Source organism: Canis lupus, chromosome 15, assembly GCF_011100685.1.
Source record: "Canis lupus familiaris isolate Mischka breed German Shepherd chromosome 15, alternate assembly UU_Cfam_GSD_1.0, whole genome shotgun sequence".
NCBI classification, from domain to species: Eukaryota; Metazoa; Chordata; class Mammalia; order Carnivora; family Canidae; genus Canis; species Canis lupus.
The window spans coordinates 15,963,449-15,983,755 of NC_049236.1; the positions used below are offsets into that span (position 1 = coordinate 15,963,449).

Genomic DNA, 20,307 nt, shown 5'->3' on the forward strand with positions numbered 1-20,307 from the left:
GAAATGTTTTATAACTGACAAACTGATGTTATTTAAAATTGCCAGCACACAATGACATTAAAAAGCAGACCAACTTTCAGGTGACTGGTGTTTTAAAATTCCTCTACAGGCTAACATAGCACTTTACTCCCCTCACCAATGCACATGATACTCTATCACAATAAAAAAGTTGTAAGTGCTGTGATACAGGGAAACACAGGTACTGTGGGAACAGAAACAAGGGCAAAGGAGGAGGAGAAGAACAATGGAAGTATAATGTCCCAGAAGCCAAGGGAGTAGGAATTCCAAGAAATATGAAGTCAGCAGTTAGTTGCAACCAATACTGCAAAGGAGCCCTCCTCTGAATTGGGTGCTAGGGCCAATGTGAGTAAGGCCTAGAGATCTCCCTTTACTACATGGAAAGGTAAAACTAACTCTGCCTTCCTCTGGCCGGCATGTAAGTTAGTTCAAAGGGAAAATTCTTATCTTTGGTCTTAACTATTTCTTATTATCAGAGGCAGAAAGATAGAAGAGCACATATTGGGACACCTGGGTGGCTCAGCAGTTTGGCACCTGCCTTAAGCCCAGGGCATGATCCTGGAGACCCGGGATCGAGTCCCAGGTCGTGTTCCCTGCACAGAGCCTGCTTCCCTCTCTCTCTACCTCTCTCTCTGTACCACTCATGAATGAATAAATAAAATCTTAAAAAAAGAAGAAGAAGAAGAAGAAGAAGAAGAAGAAGAGGAGGAGGAGGAGGAGGAGGAGCACATATTATATTAAGCCAATGGCAGGTCTGCATTCTCTAGACCCTAATCCTGCACAGAACTCAGCTAATGGCCAGCACTGGCCCTGGCCAGTGCCTGAGAAGGGAAGAGAGCCCACTTAGAAGATGGGTTTAGGAACAGAGTCTTCTGGCCTGCTCCTACTTGGCCATAGCGCCAAATCTCATATAAATAACCACAAACAGAACTGCTTAAGTGGAATACAATTTAATCCTCACATCTGCTCTCTGTTCACCCCGCCGTGCTCACTTGAATAAAGCAGGAAGCATTTGGCCACCATAAAGTCTCTTTTCATGTTTAAACTCCCTTCACTAGGTAGCTCCTGCACCTGTACTTTTTGGATGGTGAAGCTGAAATAGCCATCAGTTAATTTAATCTTTTTATAAACTAATTCAGAAAAGAAAATTAACTTTTTAAGAAACAACAACAAAATCAGACACTTTCACAGCAATTGTGACTATCCATCCCATTCCACTTTGCATTCGGAAGAAACAGAACCAATCAGTAATGAGTTCTAGAACTACAGAAATCATCCAGCTTTATCAAATCATCTCTCTAAGATTCAATCTTTAAAGGCTAGGTCATGGGCCTTTCCTGTAATATAGTCTTCCAAATTGTCTTTTTTTTTTTTTTAATTGTCCTTTTTTATTTAAGTGGAGTCCAATTCAGGGCTTGAACTCATGACCCTGAGATCAAGACCTGAGCTGAGATCAAGAGCCGGATGTTTAACTAACTGAGCCACCCAGGTGCCCCCAAATTGTCTGTCTAATATAAACTTCTTTAGAAGTTTTTAAATTTACAGAAAAATTGCAAAGATAGTACAGGCAGTTCCCATATTCCTCACACCCAGTTGCCCCTATGATTTACATCTTATTTTAAGTATGCTGCATTTGTTATAACTAATGAGCCAATGTTGATACACTATTACTAACTCAAGTTCATACTTTATTCAGATTTCTTTAGTTTTTTCACCTAACATCCTTGATCTATTCTAGCACCTCCAAACTACGTTTTAAATCATAAACTGGATTTTTAAATTGTAAAAATAGTACATACATATGTTACCTATTCAAATACTGCAGAAGAGCATAAAATAAAAAGTACTATTTCTACTTTCCTTCCCAGTCATACTCCCCAAATAAAACTACTGTTAACAACCTCTTTTGTTCCCTTCCAAAAGTTTTATACGCATATAAAGATATATATGTATGTATCTTCTTTTCTGTACAAAGGAGTCCTGTACTTTTCTGTACCTTGTTTTATATATAAGCACACCCGGCCCTAACTTACTTTTTAAAACCATGACACAGTTTTCTACAAGAGAGATGTATGATAACTTATCAATTCCCTATCAATGTACATTTAGGGGGTTTTCAAATTACTAACAATATTATAAAGTACATACATCTTCCTACAGTTGAACTGCATCAAAGGATATTTGCATTAAAAAAATTTTTTTTTTTGCATTTAAAATTTTCATAGATATTGCCAAATTGCCTTCCAAAGAGACTAGGCCGGGATCCCTGGGTGGCGCAGCGGTTTAGCGCCTGCCTTTGGCCCAGGGCGCAATCCTGGAGACCAGGGATCAAATCCCACATCGGGCTCCCGGTACATGGAGCCTGCTTCTCCCTCTGCCTATGTCTCTGCCTCTCTCTCTCTCTCTCTCTCTGTGTGACTATCATAAATAAATAAATAAAAATAAATAAAAAAAAAACAAAACAAAGAGACTAGGCCACTTTACATTCCCACCTATGCATACAGGGCCTGGTGTCCCCACAGCTTCACCAACAAGGGGTATGTTATGAAACAAATGGTTCGTAATTTCCTTAAATGTTTCCAATGTTCCATCATCTTCCCACAGCCATCTTCAAGCATTCTCTCCTTCTTTTTAGCTTTCTGATCACTTTTGGTTTTCTTCCTGCCCTCTCTGAGACTGTCCTGTACTTTTCTTAAAAAAATGTTATTATTGAAGTAGTGTTGACATACAATATTACATTAGTTTCAGATGTACAACATAGTGATTCAACAACTCTCTACATGACACAAGGTTCACCATGATAAATGCAGTCATCCCCGTCACCATATAAGCTTATTACAATATTATTGACTATATTCCCTATGTTTCTCTTTTTAGCTTCCTGACTTATTTTATAACTAGATGTCTGTACCTCTTAAACCCCCCTTCACCTGTCTCGCTGTACTTTTTTTTCTACACTTACACTCTTGATTTCCTTTCCTCACTTCTCCAGCAACCTTGGTTTTCCTGCTCACAAATTTCCTTTATAGTTTTCCTGCAGCTCAAGATGGTTTAACAAAAAACACTCTTCCCCTGCCCTGCTCTCCCAACCTGCTGGCCCTTCTGAACCAAGAGAGAATGTTAATAGGGAAATCTGAAGATCTTTAATCTGGGCCAAAATATCAGAAGGCATAAATTCATCTTGGTGTAACTCTAAAGAAAAAGAACATTGAGAAGAATTCTGCATTGTTTCCTTTGTTAGAATCGAATCTGTTATTCTTTTTCTACATTCCACACCTGGATTTCCTCTCTTTGAATCAACAGTTCATAATTTTTAGTCATTGCTCCCTTTTTTGTAGCTAGAATTAGAGAGGAGGCAAAGGGTGGAAGGAAAAAAAGGAAAAATCCCAAAGTGGCTGATTGAAGAAGAGGAACAAATGGGCAGGAAGGATAGAGGTAAGAGGCAAAGCACAGCTCAAAAAGAAAAAAAAAAAAAAAAAAAAGCCAACTTCTTAAGTCCTCAAAGAAAAGTTCTTTACTTTGGCTCCGTCACCACCCCTTTCATTCCTGAGCTCTGAAAACAGGATCCTAGTGCAGGAATGGGTTTGAGGGTGGGGAACAGTGGAAGAGGGAGTGAAAGTATCCTATTCCTAAAACTGCAACACCCCCCCCCCCCCATCCAACTTCTTATGCAGCAAAGCTCTATCCACCACCAAGAATCAGCTTAATAGAATAAACCACTTAGGGCTAAAGCTCAGAGAAAAGTCAAAGACCCTACAATCTCCTTGCCTATTAAGCTTCTTAGAAGTTAGAATGCTGCTAAAGAAAGTGATATTATGGCCGAGCTACTTAGAAAGAACACAAAGATGCTAAGTTGGGAAGAGGGAGGCCAGTTTGGGGATTTATGGGCATCTATCATTAATGAGAGATGATAGGGCAGGAATGGGAGCAAAAGTAGCCAGCATGAGAACAGGTGCTCTTGTGAGTCTTCAAGTTGAGACTGAGGAGATGGGTATTTACAGAATGTACAAATGGGATGAGAATCTGAATAGAGAAGTAATTGTTTTCTTCCGATAAAGAGGAAAACATGGCTTCATGTAAGCTCCACATAAGTAATCAGAGAGCAAGCAAAATAAAGCAACCTGCGACAGTTCCTTCCTAGGTCAATTTTCCCAATGATTTCAGGCACTCTGACACTTCCTTATCTTCTCCCAAGTATAGCTGCCAGAGTCCACAAGCTTGCTCTCTGAAAGGCTGGCAAGGAAGAGGCCAAGAACAAGACTAACCAAACGCTTTATTCCCAGATAAAGTCCTGATGGCTCCCTGTCCTTCCCCAAGTAGGAGTGTAGTGTGGAATTCTGGTTATTTCTACCCTGTGCCATTTAGGGTAGTTACAAGGGGCGATCATTGAGGTGAGCTGTAGTCATTCTTGCTCCAGCCCCCATTTAACTGGAGCCAAGAAGGAAAGACAACATCATAGGTACCAGTTCCTTAATGTCAATTGGGAATTTTTTTCAGCTATCGAAAGAACTGTCACAAACCCCTAAGAGATCAGGACTCACCAGTCACTGCCCCTATGATGTAATCAGGAATAGAAACTGGGACTAGGGCAGCCCAGTGGCTCGGCGGTTTAGCGCTGCCTTCAGCCCAGGGCCTGATCCTGGAGTCCCAGGATTGAGTCCCACATCGGGTTCCCTGCATGGAGCCTGCTTCTCCCTCTGCCTGTGTCTCTGTCTCTCTCTGTGTGTGTCTCTCATGAATAAATAAATAAAATCTTTAAGAAAACAAAAACAAAAACAAAAACAAAAAAAAAAAGAAAGAAAGAAACTGGGACTAACTAGAATTTAAATAAAAATTTGAAAGAAAAAAAATTTTGAAAGAAAAAAAAGAATAGAGGCTGGTGGGGAAGAGCCTTGTTCAAGAGACTTCAAAACTGTGCTTGAGCCCTTGTAATAGAGATTATTAAATCTAACATGTGTTTAAGGCCTACTTGGGGCCAGGAACTATTCTTGACACTTTATTTGCATCTTATATTAACCCCTTTAACCCTTATAACACCCCTAGGGACTGGTATTAGTGTTAGTCCCGCTTTATCCTGAGAAAACTGAGGCACAGAAAGACTAGAAGCATCCATCTCAGAGCTAGCTCTCCCTGCACTGCTCTGTGAAGTGCAGGGTACCACACAGGCGGGCTCTGCACCACAAACAGCATGAGGAGTCAGCAGATGCTAAGCCATCTGCCCCCTCTCCCATCAACACAGACTGGGTTTTGTTTTAGATCACAACTAGTAAGTTCCAGGCAACACGTTAGAGACTGAGATCAGAGAGGAGTAAGACACAGTCCCTACCTCAAGGAACTCACAGCACAGGCAGGGTGACCAAGGACTGTGAGTGGGCTAAAAGAGACTGTGCCTTGGGGCTGCCTCACTGTGAAGGGCTCCCACAATTTCTCCCAGTGTGGACACAGCCTGGCATACAGACACGAGGTGCCGAGAAGCATCTGGCACGCTGTGAACAGACACAAGTCCTATTCTTACTACCTCACGACTTCCCTCTTTTGGGGTTTTCCACCTTCCCATAGGCTCTAGAGCTGCCTGCATCTGAATCTCCTCTCTGCTAGCCCTAGCTTTTCCGACAGTGGGTACACCACTTAAATGCTCTGGGCCTCAGTTTCCTCATCTGTGAAATGGACATGGTAACAACCCTGCTCCTGGAGGGATTTTATGAGGACTAAATACACAATTACTTGTAAAGGACTCAGAACAGTGTCTGACTCGTGGAAAGCACTCAAAAGGTGTTAGCTTTTCTTATTAGGAGTAGTGCTCGGTGCCTGCCTTTGCCCGCAGTCATTTCTCTTGCAATAAAAAGACCGAATTTAAATGCGTCTGGAATGGTTAGTTTAAGGAGGATAGGAAGTCTCTGGGACTAAATAGGAGGAGAACAGTTCCCCTGGGAAGTTGGAGGAATAACCCTGGAACTTGTTAATTAAGATCTTGTTAATGAATCTGCTTGTTAATGGTCTATTAAATAATCACACAATGAAGTTTACCGCACAAGTAAAGCCTTTTTCAAATGCTTGCTCTTTCCAATCCTCCTGGCTCAAGCTCTGACTTCTAAAGATCTCGCCTGCAGGGCAAGTCCTTCCAAATCCTTCCAAATCTGATGGCCCTCTTCATCTTGTCATACTCGCCTGTAGAGAGTGGCTATTCTTGCAGCCTAGGCAAGGTCTCGAGGACAGAAAGCCCTCTTCACCTCTCTTCTGCCCCTCATTCCTTAGGCTAAGACCTTCTAAGTCAAAATATTTCCCTCCCCAAAGTAGGAAGAGAGAGTCACGGGCCCTGGGAATTGAAAAAGAAAGGTGCTCTGAACTTTGCTGAGAAGAAAGGCAGAAGATGAATTCATTTCAGTGGGAATCCAGCAAAATAATATTTCAGCTCTGATGTCACAGATCTGTACGGAGAGTGGCCTGCCAACCTACATCCACAAAGAGTCTACAAAACTTTTGTCCCAAACCACCGAGGAAAATAATGCTTCAGCCGGTGGCAGGGAACGCAGCCTCTCTTCTGGAGTCCAGCAGCAAGGATGCAACTGCAGGTAGGAGGGCTCCCTCTAGGTTGAACATTCAGGTATTTCATAAACTGCTTTACCCCCCACCCCTCCGCCCCCCAAGACCATGCTGCTCCTTAGACAGATGCTCTCCGAAGGGGATGAATACATTATACAGTGAATGCGTTATCCGTGCTCTCGGTGTTTGTGTGCCATTTATACGGTAACTTTTGGATGACAAAACACATCTGTGTTACCTTTCCTGATTCAACAACCCTGTAAAGTAGGGCAGGGATTGTTTGCCACCTTTCATTTTATATATGAGGCACTGGGGCTCAGAGAGACAGTGACATACCCAAAGGTACACAGCTTGGAAATGAGAAGCTGGAGCCTCTGGCTTTGTCCTTTCGCCCTGTCGCTGAGCTGTTTCCAAAGCTTCTATTTGTAGTCATCACTTCCCACTTGTAAATGTGCCAAGGGGTGCCCAGCCCTGTGGTGGATTCTGTGTGGTCCTTCAGACTATGTCAGAGTGGGTAGAGCCAGCTGGCAACACTCAGCATAACTCGGTCGAGGAAACAGTGACCCTGGGTTCACTTATTCTCACAACAAATATTTATTGAGCCAGGTGCTACACGAGGAGAAACACTGGGTAGAGTCACATAAGGAGACAGACTCAAGCTGACGGAGGAGGGACAATTAGGCAAATGATTACAATGTGATGAATAGTTTAAAAGGAGTATGTTGGGAAAAGGACGCCACTCCCAAGTCCATGACCAAAACTGATGAGAGTATCCACTCGTGTGTACAGGTGCCTGAACCACCTGAACCTCAGCCCCAGCCCCTACTCATGGTTCATTTAACTTTCTATCCACTGGCAGCTGTCCCCAGCAGGGTTAAAGCTTGAAGCAGAGAGCCAATCTGCAGGTGTTGACTAATTCAGCCTCAGAGAGATTCCTCTAACTCTCCAACCCGCCACTCTTATTTCTTTACAAATGAGCATTTTAGCATAAGAAGAAAGCTTAAGGGCTGGGGAAGAGGAGAGAGGAGGCTGGCAAAAACCCTCTCCAGCCCCAACTCGGCAGTAACAGCAGTGAGAAAGCCAAGCTGGCTGGAGCCCAAGAAGCACCAAAGCGCGCACTGGCTCCCTCACATCTGGCTAAGCACCGTGAGCCCCTCCACTGGGCCACCTTACAGCTACAATATTGCACCAAGAAAGGGGCGGTCTGAGCATGTACAATCAGCCGGTCAGCAATAAGGGAGAAAAGGGGAAACAACCCGAGGAGGAGCAAAGGCCAAGGGGGCAACTAGAAGCAGTTGGGCAGATCCTACCCATAACAGGAGACTAGAGAAGAAAGATACTGTCTTAAGCGGAGACTTCATCTTCACTCTTGCCATCCCGGGCTTCTGGGTGGAATCCCAGCCTCTTCCTCTCTACTCGCCTATGCTGACTCCCCTTCCTCCAAAGCTGTGTACTCCTTGGTGAAAGCTTCCCTCTGAGACTCTTACTCTGGGGGAAGGGGGGAGGGTAAGACACACTTGAAGGAGTCTAAGAATCCCCTGCTTGCTAAATGTACAGATTTCCAGGTCACATTCCCTGTGATTCTGATTAGCTGGTCTGGAGAGGGCCCTGGGAATCTGCATTCAATATTCCCCTCCTCACCCCCAAACCACTCCCTCCTCCCTCACAGGTGGTAGGGGAAGCTGGTGGTCCTAAGATCACATTTTAAGAAACCTAGCATTGGGAATGACTCTTCTTGAAATCCCAGAGCCATTGTTGTCTGTTATTTTATGCTATTATTTCTTTTTCATATATATATCCCATCCACTCACCTTAACCATAAGGCCCTCAAGAAGAGGAAGTATCATCTACTTTTTTGACTCCTCTGCAAACAGCCCCTAGCACTGCTCTCTACAGGAAACGCTGTGGATGTTGAGTGATGACCACGATAAGAGGCCAGGGGAAGGAAAACCACAAGAGGGATGGCAGCGTGCGAAGCCCTGGCTGGAGTGAACTGTTTTTAGTATGCCTACATGTGCCAGCCTGGAACAACGGTTTCCTTGCCTTCTTTTTTTCCTTCTTCAATAGTCTTGGCACTAAAAGTCTAACCTCCCTCATGAAAGTCATGCCTGAGCAAAGCACCTCCCATAGGAAACTTTGCCAAGAAATCCTGCCAAGAATCCTGGGTGCTGTGTGGCTTAGTTTAACGGTCAGGGTAGTTTAACTACAGATCTTGAGACCTATTGGGTCTCTGTGCAAGCAAAGTATAGAGCTGAGCATGAACTTGAGTAAAAAGGCCAGAGCTCCTGACCTACCCCCCTAAACATCATCAGGGTAATGGTCTTTTATATTCAATAAATATTTCCTGAGTACTTTGTACCAACCATGGTTCTGGGTGCTCATGGGTCTTAAGATATCATATGTCATTAGAAAGTATTTTATAGTGGCTTGTGTTTAGAAAGTTATTTTGTTTTGTATTGTTTTTGTTTTGCATAGCGAAAGATGACCCTCTGAATGGGAGGCGATATATGCAAGTGATATATCTGATAAGGGGTTAGTATCCAAAGTGTATAAAGAATTTATACAACTCAATACAAAAAAAAAAAAAAAAAAAACCCCACAGATAATCCAATTAAAAATGGGCAGGGGACCTGAACAGAAATTTTTCCAAAAAAAAAGAAAGAAAATTTTCCAAAGTGGACATAGAGATGGCCAACAGACACATGGTAAGATGCTCAACACCACTAATTATCAGGGAAATGCAAACCAAAACTATGGTGAGATATATTACCTTATATCTGTCAGAATGGCTAGACTCAAAAACACAAAAAATAACGAGTGTTGGGGAGGATGTGGAAGGAAAGTGCACTGTTGGTGGGAATATGAATTGGTGCAGCCACTGTGAAAAACAAGATGGAGTATTCTCAAAAAAAATTTAAAACTAGAATTACCCTATGATCCAGGAATTCCACTAGTGGGTATCTACCCAAAGAAAATGAAAACACTATTTTGAAAAGATATATGCGCCCCTATGTTGATTGCAGCATTATTTACAATAGCCAAGATATGAAAGCAACCCTAGTGTACATCTATAGATGCATTGGCAAAGAAGTTGTGGTTATATATATACTATAGACTATAACACAGCCATAAAAAAGAATGGGATCTTGCCATTTTCAACAACATGGAGGGACCTAGAAGGTATAATTCAGTAATTATAATTAAGTCAGTGAGAGAAAGACAAATACCCTACTATTTCAATCATATGCTGAATACCCTACTATTTCAATCATATGCCGAGTTTAATAAACAAAACAAAAGACAAAAAAACCCAGACTCTTAAATACAGAGAATAAACAGGTGGTTACCAGAGGGGAAGTGAGTGGGGAAGGATGGGTGAAATAGGTGAAGGGAATTAAGAGGAACACTTATCTTGATGAGCACTGCACTGAGTAATGTATAGAATTGTTGAATTACTATATTGTATGCCTGAAACTAATGCCTGCTACTACTGTATGTTAATTAGCTACTACATCTACTACTTTAGTTAATTATACTTCAACAAAACAAACGGACAAAACGAAAGAAGGTTACTTCAAAAGCAAAACCCTATAGGATATTTGGCTTCTGAACCATATAAGCACCAAACGAATGTTCTCAAGAACACCTGGCCGTAGCATGATCTGAGGTCATGTCTCAGGTCCTGGCAGACAGAAATTCTATTTTTACTTTATCATGAGCAATCCTTGGCAGCTCTGAAGTTCTTCTTCCTCTCTCAGATGCTATACTTTGTCCAGAAAGGCAAACTGCCACACCTAGCCCCTTTGAATAAGTAATTCCTTTTTGATTTCCAGATACCAGTTTAAAGGTCACTAGGTTCCAGAAAGTTATCTGCACTCATAGACAAGATTAGGTGCTCCAGTTTCTAATCCCATGGCATTTTATACTTCTCTTATAGGACTTTTCACAACTTCCTGCAATTGCTTGCTAAACTTTAAATTCTAGTAAAGCCGGGACTATGTTCCACTCATGGTTATGTCCCCAGCACTTAGCAAAGCACCTGGAACAATGCGGCTACTTAGTAAATACTGATTGAATAATTAAATGAATTAATGAGTGCATCATACTAGCAAGATGGAAACTGAATCATGCCTCATGTACTCTGCCAGTTTTATCCATAATACGCCAATAAACACCTAAGACAAGCAGCACCAGTCCTTCTGTGGTGCCAGTACTGTATGGAGGCAGAGCTGAGGCTCACAGCATCACCCGATACAGACTCCAGGAGGCACTTCCCATGACCAAGGATGGATATAATGCTCCAAAGTCAATATAACGTCACCAAGAGCCTGAGAGTTAAATCGGCCATAAGCCACAATGCCAGCCCTGTCACAGACTGGATGCTGAGATCTCTTTCAAGTCATTCAACTTTTCGTAGACTCAGCTTTCTTTCTCATGAAGAGGGTATGAAGCCCTTCAGCAGCAGGTACCCTCTTTAAATAAAGAACAAATGGCAGTAAGAAGCTAACTCACACCCATGATGGGAAGTTGGAAGAAGAGGGCAGCCTTGGCAATAAGTCATCTCTGCAGTTAGGAAAGGGTTAAGCCTAAACGTCTGTCTGGGATCTCTTACCAGTAAATCAGCCTTGACTGCTGCTCAGGCTGAATGAAGCCCCCACCAGGTTGGCCTGTCAGGAAGGAAGCCCATGCGTCCAGACTTTTGTTGTTCTAAGGATTTTTTTTTTTTTTTAATTTTACTGCTCAGGAAGGAAGTCGAAAGCCTAGGCCCTAACTGCAGTCCTGCTGATTCCTTACCCTACCATGAGCTACTGCCTCTACTTCTCCATCCACCTCTTGGGTCCAACTCAGAACTCTTTTCTGGAATTCCTTCCTTCCAATGACTTTGGCATTTGGGCCTAGATCTCAGACTTTCCTCCTTCTTTAACAATTCAAAATTCAGAATGGTGAGCATTTCCCTTCCTACCCCCGGTCCACCTTTGTGTAGGGACACAACACAGCACCAACAGTGACGTGAACCCCTTCTTGGCAACAAAGCCATGTAGGAACCAGTAAGGATTGAGGGGTCAGCCTCAGTTGGCTTCCAATGGCTATTTATGCTACATTCCTATGTGAACAGGAGACTTTTCAAATACGAACCACTATATTTAATAGACTCAAATCCAAAGACCTTAGGCAGAAGGTCAGGCTTGCCCACTCCCATCCCCCTACTCCCCACCTCTCCCACTGATATGCAGAATCATTCTCTGATACTCCCAAGCCCCACGGGGCTTTCTTTCTACAAAGAAGAAAACACTGAGTTTATTTGTGCACTCAGGGTAATGGACAGCCCTCTTTTACTCCTAGAAAATGCACACAGACACCATGGAAGAGGCCTATCCCCGCCCAACCCTGCCCTCCCCTTCCCCTGCTAATCCCTCCCCAGCAGCTCTCCCAGCTCAGTCCTGCTGCTGTATTTCTCTCCTGACCTACAAGGCCCCTTCAAGCCCCGTCCTAAGCCTCCCCCAAGCAGAGACAATCCATCATGCTCTGAGGCTGTGACACACACAGATGGGGGAAGGTTCACAGATTTCTCTCACACAGGCAAGAGGGTAAAAGTGCCTATATAACTTAAAATCTAGGGACACCCTGGAAACTCGGGGACTTGGAATTCTAATACAGTCAAATACCATTACAGAAAACCTGATTATGTAGAGCTCAAATCTCTACCACAAATACTAATGGTCCATTTATTTCAAATGCCATCTGATAATACAAAGTTCCAGAATCAGAAAATATGATGAGATCTGGCCTCTCTGACCTGGGCCACTGCCTAGACACCTAACCCTGGTCAAGCCTCTTCCAGACTCAGACTTGGTTTTTCTTTAAATATTGCCTTGCTTCTAAATAAAACAGAGGAGAAAGAGGTCAGAGGGCCACCAGGGCTAATCCTGGTGGATGGGTAATAATGAAGGGAGGTGAAGCAGCTGGCTGTCACAGAAAAGGACTCTGTGACTTTCTCTCTCTCTTTTGCCACATTGCCATAAGGCACAGATATGTGAAAGGATCCTACATACATGCTAGTTGTTAATGTGTTTGGCTAAATGGGTGCTTCTGACAATGAAGATTATACCACCAGATTATCCTTGAAGTAAATCATTATGCCTTGAATGCTTAGTATGTATGGGGAACTGTTCTAAGCATTATCTGTGTACTTAATCTCATTCAATCCTTCACAACAGCCCTTGAAGGTTGTTGTATAACTCCCATTTTACAGTTGAGAATACCGAGGCCCAGGGAGGTCAAGTAATCTGCCTAGGGTCACAGAGTAAGTAAGCTAAAGGGTCAGGATCTTACTCCAGAGGCTGAACTCATAACTCCTAGGTTACTATGGTCTCCCCACCTTTGATCTGAAACATCTTCAAGTTGAGGCTCAAGGGGGCAAATGCAACATTTATTCCTCTCACAGGTATTTATTCTGTTAGGCCACTCTGACTTGGTATAAATCACACCCCAAAAAGCAAGGCCAAACGACAGCACTATAGGCTTAGCTGGCACCTAAATGGGAATCATATACCTGAAAATAAAGCAAAGGTCTCTCCAGGGCTGGCCCTTGCCCCCTCCCTACAGCTTCTCACTGTCTGCTGCTCTAAGATGGATGCAAAGCCATAAGTCTCAGCCTGCAAATGAATTTCAGTGGAAAAAGACAACCCTCATCTGGTGAGTCACACTCAGGCTTACTGGGCTTGATTTCTCATGAGACTGTACCAAAAGGTTCCTTCTTCACACATCCAGCTCTGGACCTCCCTAAAGCTCCATGTCTCCCGGACAGAATGTACTGGATGCAGCACCATGTCTTTCCCCCCAAAACACAACTTTCATTTCCTCTAGGTCATCTTCAATCAGAACACATTCCACAGAGAAAATTGACGGTCAAATGTCTGAATTGCCAGATGGTTATATGTGTCTACAAAACCCCCACATCACTTGTCTGTTTCCAGCTTCAACCAGGACCTGGGTAGGAACTTGTTTTTTTTAAAAATACACATCAAAAGCGGATCAGCATTTGTGGACTCCATGATAGGGGATGTAATGCTGTGAGAAAACATTTGGGAAGGGGATAGCCTCTGATCTTAGGTTTCTAGAGTGTTGTTAGGTGAGAAAAGCAAATTTTAAATTGTTTTTTAAGCTATGAAATATCCTTTTGGCACCCCAAAATAATCAACACAGTAAGTCTGTATTTGAGAAAGGCAATTTCACATGTTTCTTGAAAAACTCCCTACCTACTTTTATCATTATTAAACCTCAAGGCAAAAATAAATTCTTTTTTTTTCCCTCAAAATTCTACACCTTTGGGATAGCATAGTCTGATATTATCCAGTGCAATGCTGAGTGGTGGCAAACTGATGAAAACTTAAGAGAAAAAATTAGATTACCCTCACACCATTAATTTATTCAGTACTCAACTAACACTTACTGAACCCTTTGGTGTGATTGGCACCAATGCCAGAAAAAAAATTTTTTTAGCACTAAAACTAAACTGTGATTAAAATTATAGAAAAACCTGGGATCCCTGGGTGGCGCAGCGGTTTAGCGCCTGCCTTTGGCCCAGGGTGCGATCCTGGAGACCCGGGATCGAGGCCCACGTTGGGCTCCCGGTGCATGGAGCCTGCTTCTCCCTCTGCCTGTGTCTCTGCCTCTCTCTCTCTCACTGTGTGCCTATCATAAATAAATAAATAAAAATTAAAAAAAAAAAAAAGATTATAGAAAAACCTAATCCATTGGGTAAAAACGGAAGGGAATGAATTTCTCCTGTTTACTTTGCATCTATGAGGTTTACTGATTCATACCACAGCCTATCATTTCTCTAGGCCTAAGCCCATGGTCCCAAATCAGGATCTTTTCCTGGAAAAGGCATAAGAGAGAGACTAAGTAGGTGAAAGTTCTTTTGCAGAAAATTCTCCTCCTTGTCCAAAGAAAGGGATATTTACAAATTCCCACCCACAGCACACACTTTTAGGTTCTGTTCAACCACAAATGCCACCATTTAAATGGTATTTTTTTTAAATGTGAAGGCATGTTAGCTGCTATACAGCAATAAGTTATCCTCAAGTCTGCAACTCATCTGTCTTTAAGAGGGCTAAAATAGCATTGAGAAGTGCTGTTAAACTGTTGGGAGAAAATATTCAAATTCAAAAATTATTGTAATTTTCATGTTAAATCATGTGGATTTTACACTTAAAACGTATCATCACTCCAAATCCCAAGGATTTATAAAGAGTACACTCCAGCATGTACACTGATATTTACTGACCAGATGGAAGTGGTTAATAAGTTAAAAATATAAAAAAAATTATGAAAATAGAACTCTATTAAATGTATTGTCACTCCAAATGCCGAGTATTTACAAAGAGTACATTGCAGCGTGTGCTAATGTTTATTAACCAGATGGATGTAGTTAACAAGGGTTAAAGATAAGAAAAACTATTATAAAAAATATAATTCTATTTTTTCAGTTTCCTCTTCTGTCTAATGAGGAAAGGGGATGGGGAGGGGAAAGCAACTTTTGTTATTAGGATACAATGTGTGTTTTTTGTTTTCAAACAAAAAAGGGCCACCAAATAATCAACCTGGGGCCGCTGACCGGAAGGCAGCCCCGGAAAACTTCCCGTGGGAAGAGTTCCAGAAATTGCCCGGACTTTTAACAAGCCCCGCTGTGCTGGCTGCGACCTCGCCTCGCCCGAACATCACCGGCCGTCCTGCGGGTTCAGCAAGGCCAGGGCTCCGGAGACAGTCCCCGGAACGGTTTACAAATTTGCAAAGCAAGACTGGGGGGGGGGGGGGGGGACACATTTCGAATCTACAGGGGAAGCCGCAAAGTCCTCGGGCGCCTGGGGAAATGCGGGGCCCCGATGCGAGGGCCCCCATGCGTTCTCCCCACGCCCCCACCCGCACTCCCCGCCCCCTGCCCCCCATGTCCCCTCCCTGCGCCCCCTGCCCCCACCCTCACTGCCCGCCCCCTGCCCTCCCACGCCCTGCTCCCACTCCCACTCCCCACCCCTGCCCCCCACGCCCCCTCCCTGCTCCCTTGACCCCCACGCCCTGCCCCCCCTCCTGCGCCCCTGCCCTCCACACCCTGCCCCCACTCCCACTCCCCGCCCCCTGCCCCCCATGTCCCCTCCCTGCGCCCCCTGCCCTCCCACGCCCTGCTCCCACTCCCACTTCCCACCCCTGCCCCCCACGCCCCCTCCCTGCTCCCTTGACCCCCACGCCCTGCCCCCCCTCCTGCGCCCCTGCCCTCCACACCCTGCCCCCACTCCCCCTGCCCCCCACGCCCCCCACGCCCCCTGCCCCCACTCCCCGCCCCCGCCCCCACTCCCACTGCCCTACCCCTGCCCCCCGCTCGTCCCCTCCCTGCGTCCCCTGCCCCCCTCGCCCGCGCGGGGTCCCCCGCCTCCTCCCGCCGCCACCCGCCCACCTGCACCTCCCGCCGCGCCCCCCGTCACACTCGCTCCCTGTCCCCTCACCCCATCCCCACACTCCCCGTGCGGCTCAGACGGCAGCACAGGAAGCCGACCGAGGGCTCCGCTCCTAGCGCGACCCGGGGGCGCGGCCGCGGGGCGGGCGGGGGTGGGGCGCCCAGGCGGCCGGGGGACCCGGGGGCCGGGCCGCAGGTGGCGGCGGGGGGCGGGGCGAGGCGGGGCGAGGCGGGGCGCGCCCCCGGACTTCTCCCGCAGCCTCCGAGTCCGGCCGAGCGACGGCGAGGTCACCGACATTTCTGCCGCCGCTTGAAGGCCATCTCGGTGGCGGGGGCCGGGTCCTCTCCAAGGGAGCCGACGGGGCGCGCCCGCGGGCCCGGCTCCCCCGCCCCGCCCCCCCCCCCCCCTGCGATCAATTACCAGCCACCCCGCAGCCGGAGCGGCGAGGGCTGGCTGGCGGCCGCGGGAAACGGCAGCCCGGATCGCTTCTGCATGACAATTGCTGGGAGGGCGGGCGCGAGGCGCGGAGGGAGGACGGCTGCGGCGGCCGCTTTCTCACCATGGTGATTAGGCATTCCGGCCGCGCGGGGAGGCGGCCGCCGGCCAGGCAGCGCGGCGCGGAGCGAGCACCGGGACAGCGGGCGCGGGCGCGGGAGCGAGCCCGGGCGGCGGGCGGCGGGCGGCGGGCGGCGGGCGGCGGGCGGCGCGCTGAGCCGAGCCAAGCCAGGCCAGATGGCTCTGCAGCCATCAGGGACTGCTCCCGTCCAGCCCGGCCCCACTTTAGCTGTGCAAACATTTCTTTATCCCGACAAGACAATTAAACCCGGCAGCATGAAAAGGAGTCTCCATGACTGTGCTGGGAGTGAACAACCAGAAACAACCCCACATCACAGGAGTTCTTGCCCTCCACCCCCAGAGGGAGGAGAAGAAGGGGCTCCGGGAGGAATCGGGGGGCAGCTGAGCCGCAACTGGGCTGGGTCTGGGCGTTCAGTATGGAGGGAAGCATCCCACCCATCTCCCCTGGTGATCTGCTGGCCCTTTCACAGGGTCATCTGCTCCAGCTAAAACCCAGAAGTTGAGCCTGGTGACCTGACAACTGTCCCAAACATTTTCCCCCCTCAAGAGCAATTCTTCTAAAAGCCCAGGTTAGGGTCCCTGGCCGCTCCAGTCCCAGAGCCCTTGGGAAGTAACCCCCTTCATGCCACCCCCATGATGTAGTGGGAACTCCTCATTCCATGCTGCCCTTGGGCCTGTGTGGGCTCAGCTGATCTGATTGTTAGGACGCAGGATCTTCGGCGATACATGGTTTTATAAAGACACATTCTCCTAGTACAAAATACTGTTTCCTACTCAGGGCTTTAGGGGCCCAAGAATGACTTTTCAAATACATCAAAGATGAGAGCAAAGCAGAACATTCAGGAACTGCTGTGAGCCACCCAGTTTGCCTGCCTACCTGTGAATCTGCCTGACACAGGGAAGGGCCAAGGAAACAGGGCCACTGTGGGGTCAGTACCCACTGCCATCCCTGAGGTAAATCAGAGGGCCAGTCACTGCTCCAACTGGGACAATTCTGGTTCCTCTCAGCTCTCTGGTGAGCATGCATACTAGCCAACTCCAATTTGGGCTGACTGAGTAGAATGACTGGCAGGCTGGCCAAAAACAAAACAACAACAACAACAAAAAAACCCCAAAACCAAAACCAAAAAAACTCCCTCTGTCACCCAGGCAGGCAGGAATCTGGGCATAGAGGTGGCCAACAGAGAACAATCAGGAAATGCACATGATAAGAGCCAGGGCGCTAAGGGGGTAATAAATGTATAGATTTGAGCACAAGGCAGCAGACAATACTTATCTTCCCTTTTGTTGTAAAGTTTCCTTAATGAGGAAATGTTTATTTTAAAAGCCCTGGGAAACATATCTGTAGACACTTCATATGTAAGATACACGTGGACCATTCGTAATTGGTCCATAAATTTTAGCATCATTTCCCTGGACAAGAAGCCTTGGAGACCAGTTCAGGGAGTGACAATAAACAGGAGTTACCTCAGTTCCCTTCCTGGGGAATTACGCATCCTCCATGAACGGCTTCTCACAAAACATCTCCCTTTCTCCAGGGCAAGTAAGTCAGTCCTGTGGAGTAAAGGCTTCTTTTTCCCATAGAACCCAACACCTACCTCACGAACCACCTGTGATGCCAGGTAGATGAACAGGCAAGCAAACTGGAAATCATCCACTAGGAGAGACAACACTTAACCCAAATAGCTACATTTTGGTCTGCAAAAATGCATATTTAATCACAAAAGACATCCTGCCTATCGGCACCCAGATTTAAGGAGAGAACATGTGTGCATTACACCATGTCTGCAGGCCCCTCTTTCAAATGCTCTCACATGTGGACATATCTGCATATGGATGCAGTGTGTGAGCAGGGGGTGGCTGCAACAGTAAAAACTGTCAGTGTTTCCATTGTAAAACTGATTTTTCATTGACCTCAAACTCAGTCATAAAACTTCTACTCTAAGTAAAGGACACACACATACACACATCCATACTCACTCCCCACCCCCCACACCCCCCAAAAAAACCCTTAAGCTAAGTGCCTATTTAGGAGTTTTACTGTTGTATTTAATTAAAAGATTTTTTTAAAAAACATTTTATGAGAAAAATGTATTTATATGAAGAAAACTGAAAAATAAGTCAACCACATCAGAAATGAACTCTTAAATTTTCAGAATAAAAAACTAGAATATACACAGTTAATTTTGGTCATCTGACCAAAAGCTACTGCATCCCTACTACTTTGCTCTTTTGAACACTTTCTATCCTCTCTCTCTTCTCGCCTCCCCACCCCCCTCACTGCCCCATCTGCCCCTTAAGCTCTCCCTTTGGAAGCAGTCTTGTACACTGTCACTCGATTATCTGAGAAATATTACTTATTTCAAAACGGTTCTGTAGGGAGGACCTGAAAGGCATCTAGTGGGAATAATCAGGCCTTCTAACGGCCCTTAAATATGTATTTACATAAAACAGACCATAAATATTCCGACACACGTCGGCATATGACAGGAGCCAAGAAAGCTGCTGCAGACTTTGTCACAGTGCCTCTTCAACCCTTCCCTACAGAAAAATGTTTCTCCTGCCTTCCAAAAACTCAAAATCAAAAGCACAAACGCTGCCCAGTACCACCCTGTGAAGGGGGCTCTGGCACCTAAGGAAAGGAAAGGAGGAAGGAGCCCAGATCCAGGGCTATCAGAGGCAAAGAGGCTCCTCTTCACTTTGCATCTTTGTTTCTTGTCAAAGATTAGTCACAAATGCAATTCTAGATAATAATGCGGGTGTGCAAACATCCTACACTCATAGACAAGCCCGTAGGTTTTATGTTTGTGTAAGAGAAGAAAGGAACACAAAGTACTCTCTAAAGAAAGAATATTTTAAGCAAATAAAAGGGACAAGGGTTCCAATTTCTGTAACACAATTTGAAATAAAGAAGTTTCTCCACCCTTCTGATCAGAATCTCATTAATTTCAAGGTCAGAATTCCATTTCACTTTGGGAGATAGACTCATTTAATTTTTCTCCACCCAGGCGTATTCCTGTGTGAGGGATCCATCTCCATGGGGGATGGCACCACCACACAATGCAAACCAGGCAAACGGAAGAGTTATGGCTTTGACACTCAGAGGGGTAATGGACAGCCACATCTATGAGTTCTGACTTGACTTACAAGCTGGCTCCTGCTCTGGGGATCTGACACAGGTTTGGGCTAAAAAGAGAGAAAAATGGAGACAAGCCGGATCTGTTGGGAGAGAAGAAAGGAATCTTGATCTCCAGATGTCACTTTGTGGCCTATTAGTTTTGAGAGGATTTCATTTTCAACTTGTATTTGGAGCAAAAAAAGGGACAGAACCCGTCGTACCCTCACCCAGGGCAGCTTTAGCCAGAGGTCAGACTACAGCTCGCCTTGATCACTCTGCACACTGACAAATGAACACTGCCCGAAAGTAAAACAGAACAGACCAACGCAATGCCAACTGGGTGTCCGGCGGGTGTACCCAGAAAGCAAATGGTAACACACACACCAGCTGTCCAGAAGGGGAGAGTGGGGAAGTGAGAGAACACACGGGCACTCGTGCTGGCATACAGCAGCTTCTCCCTGAAGTGAGGAGGTCTCGGGCTTACAGACGCTGACATAAAAGACACACTTGCAACATATTTCAAAACCAAAGAGCGATGGATTTACAAGGCAGGTTGATTTTATGATGACTTTTATTGAAAAGGTACGCTGGGTTTAG

At 45.7% G+C, this 20,307-nt stretch overlaps 1 protein-coding gene and 1 long non-coding RNA gene across 9 annotated transcripts in view; one reads left to right on the forward strand and one right to left on the reverse strand.

Moving 5' to 3' along the window:
- Positions 1-20,307, reverse strand: part of RNF220 (ring finger protein 220) — a 234,815-nt gene that overhangs the window by 205,888 nt on the left and 8,620 nt on the right. The window lies entirely within an intron of this gene.
- Positions 3,296-15,356, forward strand: LOC119877019. Of its 3 annotated transcripts, none has more exons than XR_005370296.1 (4): positions 3,296-3,453; positions 6,316-6,590; positions 13,429-13,555; positions 15,150-15,356. It is a non-coding gene; the product is annotated as an uncharacterized LOC119877019 (long non-coding RNA). The 3 variants fall into 3 exon arrangements; XR_005370298.1 differs by having other exon boundaries at positions 6,445-6,590; XR_005370297.1 differs by lacking the exons at positions 13,429-13,555; positions 15,150-15,356 and adding an exon at positions 8,385-8,904.